Raw genomic sequence first — 7975 nt, forward strand, 5'->3', positions numbered from 1 at the left:
AGGGAAGGGAAGGCAAGGCAAGGCAAGGCAAGGCAAGGCAAGGCAAGGCAAAGGAAGGCAAAGGAAGGCAAGGGAAGGCAAAGGAAGGCAAAGGAAGGCCAGGGAAGGCAAAGGAAGGGAAGGGAAGGCAAGGGAAGGCAAAGGAATGGAAGGGAAGGCAAAGGAAGGCAAGGCAAGGCAAGGCAAGGCAAGGGAAGGGAAGGGAAGGGAAGGGAAGGGAAGGGAAGGGAAGGGAAGGAAGGGAAGGGAAGGGAAGGGAAGGGAAGGAGAAGGGAAGGGAAGGGAAGGGAAGGGAAGGGAAGGGAAGGGAAGGGAAGGGAAGGGAAGGGAAGGGAAGGGAAGGGAAGGCAAGGGAAGGGAAGGGAAGGGAAGGAGGAAGGGAAGGGAAGGGAAGGGAAGGGAAGGGAAGGCAAGGCAAGGCAAGGGAAGGCAAGGGAAGGGAAGGGAAGGGAAGGAAGGGAAGGGAAGGGAAGGGAAGGGAAGGGAAGGGAAGGGAAGGGAAGGGAAGGGAAGGGAAGGGAAGGGAAGGGAAAAGAAGGGAAGGGAAGGGAAGGGAAGGGAAGGGAAGGGAAGGGAAGGGAAGGGAAGGGAAGGCAAGGGAAGGCAAGGCAAGGCAAGGCAAGGCAAGGGAGGCAAGGGAAGGGAAGGGAAGGGAAGGGAAGGGAAGGGAAGGGAAGGGAAGGGAAGGGAAGGGAAGGGAAGGCAAAGGAAGGGAAGGGAAGGGAAGGGAAGGGAAGGGAAGGGAAGGGAAGGGAAGGGAAGGGAAGGGAAGGGAAGGGAAGGGAAGGCAAGGGAAGGGAAGGGAAGGGAAGGGAAGGGAAGGGAAGGGAAGGGAAGGGAAGGGAAGGGAAGGGAAGGGAAGGGAAGGGAAGGGAAGGGAAGGGAAGGGAAGGGAAGGGAAGGGAAGGGAAGGGAAGGGAAGGATAGGCAAGGGAAGGCAAGGGAAGGGAAGGGAAGGGAAGGGAAGGGAAGGGAAGGGAAGGGAAGGGAAGGGAAGGGAAGGGAAGGGAAGGGAAGGGAAGGGAAGGGAAGGGAAGGGAAGGGAAGGGAAAGGAAGGGAAGGGAAAGGAAGGGAAGGGAAGGGAAGGGAAGTCATGGGAAGGGAAGGGAAGGGAAGGGAAGGGAAGGGAAGGGAAGGGAAGGGAAGGGAAGGGAAGGGAAGGGAAGGGAAGGGAAGGGAAGGGAAGGGAAGGGAAGGGAAGGGAAGTCATGGGAAGGGAAGGGAAGGGAAGGGAAGGGAAGGGAAGGGAAGGGAAGGGAAGGGAAGGGAAGGGAAGGGAAGGGAAGGGAAGGGAAGGGAAGGGAAGGGAAGGGAAGGGAAGGGAAGGGAAGGGAAGGGAAGGGAAGGGAAGGAAGGGAAGGGAAGGGAAGGAAGGGAAGGGAAGGGAAGGTTAGGCAAGGGAAGGGAAGGCATGGGAAGGCAAGGCTAGGCAAGGCAAGGCAAGGCAAAGGAAGGGAAGGGAAGGCAAGGGAAGTTTAGGCAAGGGAAGGGAAGGCATGGGAAGGCAAGGCTAGGCAAGGCAAGGCAAGGCAAAGGAAGGGAAGGGAAGGGAAGGGAAGGGAAGGGAAGGGAAGGGAAGGGAAGGGAAGGGAAGGGAAGGGAAGGGAAGGGAAGGGAAGGCAAAGGAAGGCAAGGGAAGGCAAGGGAAGGCAAAGGAAGGCAAGGCAAGGCAAGGGAAGGCAAAGGAAGGCAAGGCAAGGCAGGAGAAGGGATTGCAAGGGAAGGCAGGAGAAGGGATTGCAAGGGAAGGCAAGGGAAGGCAAAGGAAGGCAAGGCAAGGCAGGAGAAGGGATTGCAAGGGAAGGGAAGGGAAGGGAAGGGAAGGGAAGGGAAGGGAAGGGAAGGGAAGGGAAGGGAAGGGAAGGGAAGGGAAGGGAAGGGAAGGGAAGGGAAGGGAAGGGAAGGGAAGGGAAGGGAAGGGAAGGGAAGGGAAGGGAAGGGAAGGGAAGGGAAGGGAAGGAAGGGAAGGGAAGGGAAGGGAAGGGAAGGGAATGCAAGGGAAGGGAATGCAAGGGAAGGGAAGGGAATGCAAGGGAAGGGAAGGGAATGCAAGGGAAGGGAAGGGAAGAGAAAGTAAGGGAAGGCAAGGCAAGGCAAGGCAAGGCAAGGGATGGCAGGGGAAGGCATAGGAAGGCAAGGGAAGGCAAAGGAAGGCAAGGGAAGGCAAGAGAAGGCATGAGAAGGGAAGGGAAGGGAGGCAAGGGAAGGTTAGGCAAGGGAAGGGAAGGCATGGGAAGGCAAGGCTAGGCAAGGCAAGGCAAGGCAAAGGAAGGAAGGGAAGGTAAGGGAAGGGAAGGGAAGGGAAGGGAAGGGAAGGGAAGGGAAGGCATGGAAAGGCAAGGCAAGGCAAGGCAAGGCAAGGCAAGGCAAGGCAAGGCAAGGGAAGGCAAGGGAAGGCAAGGGAAGGCAAGGGAAGGCAAGGGAAGGGAAGGGAAGGGAAGGGAAGGGAAGGGAAGGGAAGGGAAGGGAAGGGAAGGGAAGGGAAGGGAAGGAAGGGAAGGGAAGGGAAGGGAAGGGAAGGGAAGGGAAGGGAAGGGAAGGGAAGGGAAGGGAAGGGAAGGGAAGGGAAGGGAAGGGAAGGGAAGGGAAAACAAGGGAAGGCAAGGGAAAGCAAGGCAAGGCAAAGCAAGGGAAGGAAAGGGAAGGGAAGGGAAGGGAAGGGAAGGGAAGGGAAGGGAAGGGAAGGGAAGGGAAGGGAAGGCAAAGGAAGGCAAAGGAAGGCAAGGCAAGGCAAAGGAAGGCAAAGGAAGGCAAGGCAAGGCAAAGGAAGGCAAGGCAAGGCAGGAGAAGGGATTGCAAGGGAAGGCAGGAGAAGGGATTGCAAGGGAAGGCAGGAGAAGGCATTGCAAGGGAAGGCAAGGGAAGGCAAAGGAAGGCAAGGCAAGGCAGGAGAAGGGATTGCAAGGGAAGGGAAGGGAAGGGAAGGGAAGGGAAGGGAAGGGAAGGGAAGGGAAGGGAAGGGAAGGGAAGGGAAGGGAAGGGAAGGGAAGGGAAGGGAAGGGAAGGGAAGGGAAGGGAAGGAAAGGCAAGGCAAGGGAAGGGAAGGCAAGGCAAGGGAAGGGAAGGCAAGGCAAGGGAAGGGAAGGGAAGGGAGAGGAAAAGAAGGGAAGGGAAGGGAAGGGAAGGGAAGGGAAGGGAAGGGAAGGGAAGGGAAGGGAAGGGAAGGGAAGGCAAGGGAAGGGAAGGCAAGGCAAGGGAAGGGAAGGGAAGGGAAGGGAAGGGAAGGGAAAGGAAGGCAAGGGAAAGGAAGGGAAGGCAAGGCAAGGGAAGTCAAGGGAAGGCAAGGGAAGTCATGGGAAGGGAAGGGAAGGGAAGGGAAGGGAAGGGAAGGGAAGGGAAGGGAAGGGAAGGGAAGGGAAGGGAAGGGAAGGGAAGGGAAGGGAAGGGAAGGGAAGGGAAGGGAAGGGAAGGGAAGGGAAGGGAAGGGAAGGGAAGGGAAGGGAAGGGAAGGGAAGGCAAGGGAAGGCAAGGGAAGGCAAGGAAGGCAAGGGAAGGCAAGGGAAGGCAAGGGAAGGGAAGGGAAGGCAAGGGAAGGGAAGGGAAGGGAAGGGAGGGAAGGGAAGGCAAAGGAAGGGAAGGGAAGGAAGGGAAGGGAAGGGAAGGGAAGGGAAGGGAAGGGAAGGGAAGGGAAGGGAAGGGAAGGGAAGGGAAGGGAAGGGAAGGGAAGGGAAGGGAAGGGAAGGGAAGGGAAGGCAAGGGAAGGGAAGGGAAGGGAAGGGAAGGCAAGGGAAGGGAAGGGAAGGGAAGGCAAAGGAAGGGAAGGGAAGGCAAAGGAAGGGAAGGGAAGGGAAGGGAAGGCAAGGGAAGGGAAGGGAAGGCAAGGGAAGGGAAGGCAAGGGAAGGGAAGGGAAGGGAAGGGAAGGGAAGGGAAGGGAAGGGAAGGGAAGGGAAGGGAAGGGAAGGGAAGGGAAGGGAAGGGAAGGGAAGGGAAGGGAAGGGAAGGGATGGGAAGGGAAGGGAAGGGATGGGAAGGGAAGGGAAGGGAAGGGAAGGGAAGGGAAGGCAAGGCAAGGCAAGGCAAGGCAAGGCAAGGCAAGGGAAGGCAAGGCAAGGCAAGGCAAGGCAAGGCAAGGCAAGGCAAAGGAAGGCAAAGGAAGGCAAGGGAAGGCAAAGGAAGGGAAGGGAAGGCAAGGGAAGGCGGCAAAGGAAAGGAAGGGAAGGCAAGGGAAGGCAAAGGAAAGGAAGGGAAGGCAAAGGAAGGCAAGGCAAGGGAAGGAAGGGAAGGGAAGGGAAGGGAAGGGAAGGGAAGGGAAGGGAAGGGAAGGGAAGGGAAGGGAAGGGAAGGGAAGGGAAGGGAAGGCAAGGCAAGGCAAGGGAAGGGAAGGGAAGGGAAGGGAAGGGAAGGGAAGGGAAGGAAGGAAGGGAAGGGAAGGGAAGGAAGGGAAGGGAAGGGAAGGGAAGGGAAGGGAAGGGAAGGAAGGGAAGGGAAGGGAAAAGAAGGGAAGGGAAGGGAAGGGAAGGGAAGGGAAGGGAAGGGAAGGGAAGGGAAGGGAAGGGAAGGGAAGGCAAGGCAAGGCAAGGCAAGGGAGGCAAGGGAAGGGAAGGGAAGGGAAGGGAAGGGAAGGCAAAGGAAGGGAAGGGAAGGGAAGGGAAGGGAAGGGAAGGGAAGGGAAGGGAAGGGAAGGCAAGGGAAGGCAAGGGAAGGGAAGGGAAGGGAAGGGAAGGGAAGGGAAGGGAAGGGAAGGGAAGGGAAGGGAAGGGAAGGGAAGGGAAGGGAAGGGAAGGGAAGGAAGGGAAGGGAAGGGAAGGGAAGGGAAGGGAAGGGAAGGGAAGGGAAGGGAAGGGAAGGGAAGGGAAGGGAAGGGAAGGATAGGCAAGGGAAGGCAAGGGAAGGGAAGGGAAGGGAAGGGGAAGGGAAGGGAAGGGAAGGGAAGGGAAGGGAAGGGAAGGGAAGGGAAGGAAGGGAAGGGAAGGGAAGGGAAGGGAAGGGAAGGGAAGGGAAGGGAAGGGAAGGGAAGGGAAGGGAAGGCAAGGGAAGGGAAGGGAAGGGAAGGGAAGTCATGGGAAGGGAAGGGAAGGGAAGGAAGGGAAGGGAAGGGAAGGGAAGGGAAGGGAAGGGAAGGGAAGGGAAGGGAAGGGAAGGGAAGTCATGGGAAGGGAAGGGAAGGGAAGGGAAGGGAAGGGAAGGGAAGGGAAGGGAAGGGAAGGGAAGGGAAGGGAAGGGAAGGGAAGGGAAGGGAAGGGAAGGGAAGGGAAGGGAAGGGAAGGGAAGGGAAGGGAAGGGAAGGGAAGGGAAGGGAAGGGAAGGGAAGGGAAGGGAAGGGAAGGGAAGGGAAGGGAAGGGAAGGTTAGGCAAGGGAAGGGAAGGCATGGGAAGGCAAGGCTAGGCAAGGCAAGGCAAGGCAAAGGAAGGGAAGGGAAGGCAAGGGAAGTTTAGGCAAGGGAAGGGAAGGCATGGGAAGGCAAGGCTAGGCAAGGCAAGGCAAGGCAAAGGAAGGGAAGGGAAGGGAAGGGAAGGGAAGGGAAGGGAAGGGAAGGGAAGGGAAGGGAAGGGAAGGGAAGGGAAGGGAAGGGAAGGGAAGGGAAGGGAAGGGAAGGGAAGGCAAAGGAAGCAAGGGAAGGCAAGGGAAGGCAAAGGAAGGCAAGGCAAGGCAAGGGAAGGCAAAGGAAGGCAAGGCAAGGCAGGAGAAGGGATTGCAAGGGAAGGCAGGAGAAGGGATTGCAAGGGAAGGCAAGGGAAGGCAAAGGAAGGCAAGGCAAGGCAGGAGAAGGGATTGCAAGGGAAGGAAGGGAAGGGAAGGGAAGGGAAGGGAAGGGAAGGGAAGGGAAGGGAAGGGAAGGGAAGGAAGGGAAGGGAAGGGAAGGGAAGGGAAGGGAAGGGAAGGGAAGGGAAGGGAAGGGAAGGGAAGGGAAGGGAAGGGAAGGGAAGGGAAGGGAAGGGAAGGGAAGGGAAGGGAAGGGAAGGGAAGGGAAGGGAAGGGAATGCAAGGGAAGGGAAGGGAATGCAAGGGAAGGGAAGGGAATGCAAGGGAAGGGAAGGGAATGCAAGGGAAGGGAAGGGAATGCAAGGGAAGGAAGGGAAGAGAAAGTAAGGGAAGCAAGGCAAGGCAAGGCAAGGCAAGGGATGGCAGGGGAAGGCATAGGAAGGAAGGGAAGGCAAAGGAAGGCAAGGGAAGGCAAGAGAAGGCATGAGAAGGGAAGGGAAGGGAAGGCAAGGGAAGGTTAGGCAAGGGAAGGGAAGGCATGGGAAGGCAAGGCTAGGCAAGGCAAGGCAAGGCAAAGGAAGGGAAGGGAAGGTAAGGGAAGGGAAGGGAAGGGAAGGGAAGGGAAGGGAAGGCATGGAAAGGCAAGGCAAGGCAAGCAAGGCAAGGCAAGGCAAGGCAAGGAAGGCAAGGGAAGGCAAGGGAAGGCAAGGGAAGGCAAGGGAAGGGAAGGGAAGGGAAGGGAAGGGAAGGGAAGGGAAGGGAAGGGAAGGGAAGGGAAGGGAAGGGAAGGGAAGGGAAGGGAAGGGAAGGGAAGGGAAGGGAAGGGAAGGGAAGGGAAGGGAAGGGAAGGGAAGGGAAGGGAAGGGAAGGAAGGGAAGGGAAGGGAAGGGAGGGCAAGGCAAGGCAAGGCAAGGGTAGGGAAGGGAATGGAAGGGAAGGGAAGGGAAGGGAAGGGAAGGGAAGGAAGGGAAGGGAAGGGAAGGGAAGGGAAGGGAAGGGAAGGGAAGGAAGGGAAGGGAAGGGAAGGGAAGGGAAGGGAAGGAGAAGGGAAGGAAGGGAAGGGAAGGGAAGGGAAGGAAGGGAAGGGAAGGGAAGGAAGGGAAGGGAAGGGAAGGGAAGGGAAGGGAAGGGAAGGGAAGAGAAAGTAAGGGAAGGCAAGGCAAGGCAAGGCAAGGCAAGGGATGGCAAGGGAAGGCATAGGAAGGCAAGGGAAGGCAAAGGAAGGTAAGGGAAGGCAAGAGAAGGCATGAGAAGGGAAGGGAAGGGAAGGCAAGGGAAGGTTAGGCAAGGGAAGGGAAGGCATGGGAAGGCAAGGCTAGGCAAGGCAAGGCAAGGCAAAGGAAGGGAAGGGAAGGCAAGGCAAGGCAAAGGAAGGGAAGGAAGGCAAGGGAAGGTTAGGCAAGGGAAGGGAAGGCATGGGAAGGCAAGGCTAGGCAAGGCAAGGCAAGGCAAAGGAAGGGAAGGGAAGGTAAGGGAAGGGAAGGGAAGGGAAGGGAAGGGAAGGGAAGGGAAGGGAAGGGAAGGGAAGGGAAGGGAAGGGAAGGGAAGGGATTGCAAGGAAAGGCAAGGCAAGGGAAGGCAAGGGAAGGCAAGGGAAGGCAAGGGAAGGGAAGGGAAGGCAGGGCAAGGGAAGGCAAGGTAAGGTAAGGTAAGGGAAGGGAAGAGAAGGGAAGGGAAGGGAAGGGAAGGGAAGGGAAAGGAAGGGAAGGGAAGGGAAGGGAAGGGAAGGGAAGGGAAGGCAAGGCAAGGCAAGGCAAGGGAAGGGAAGGGAAGGGAAGGGAAGGGAAGGAAGGGAAGGGAAGGGAAGGAAGGAAGGGAAGGGAAGGGAAGGGAAGGGAAGGGAAGGGAAGGGAAGGGAAGGGAAGGGAAGGAAGGGAAGGGAAGGGAAGGAAGGGAAGGGAAGGGAAGGGAAGGGAAGGGAAGGGAAGGGAAGGGAAGGGAGGGCAAGGCAAGGAAGGGAAGGGAAGGAAGGGAAGGGAAGGGAAGGGAGGGCAAGGCAAGGCAAGGGAAGGGAAGGCAAGGGAAGGGAAGGGAAGGGAAGGGAAGGGAAGGGAGGGCAAGGCAAGCAAGGCAAGGCAAGGCAAGGGAAGGGAAGGGAAGGGAAGAGAAGGGAAGGGAAGGGAAGGGAAGGGAAGGGAAGGGAAGGGAAGGAAGGGAAGGGAAGGGAAGGGAAGGGAAGGGAAGGGAAGGGAAGGGAAGGGATGGGAAGGGAAGGGAAGGGAAGGGAAGGGAAGGCAAGGCAAGGCAAGGCAAGGCAAGGCAAGGCAAGGCAAGGGAAGGCAAGGCAAGGCAAGGCAAGGCAAGGCAAGGCAAGGCAAGGCAAGGGAAG

At 58.3% G+C, this 7975-nt stretch overlaps 1 long non-coding RNA gene across 1 annotated transcript in view; it reads left to right on the forward strand.

Moving 5' to 3' along the window:
• LOC136046017 (uncharacterized) overlaps window positions 1-7305 on the forward strand; it is a 17703-nt gene extending 10398 nt beyond the window's left edge. The window contains exon 3 of the long non-coding RNA XR_010621957.1: window positions 7260-7305. This is a non-coding gene — a long non-coding RNA (uncharacterized LOC136046017). The remainder of the gene's footprint in view (window positions 1-7259) is intronic.
• Window positions 7306-7975: the final 670 nt, after the last annotated feature.

This window comes from Cyrtonyx montezumae, unplaced genomic scaffold, assembly GCF_038088225.1.
Source record: "Cyrtonyx montezumae isolate F1298 unplaced genomic scaffold, pur_monq_1.0 scaffold_154, whole genome shotgun sequence".
Taxonomy (NCBI): domain Eukaryota; kingdom Metazoa; phylum Chordata; class Aves; order Galliformes; family Odontophoridae; genus Cyrtonyx; species Cyrtonyx montezumae.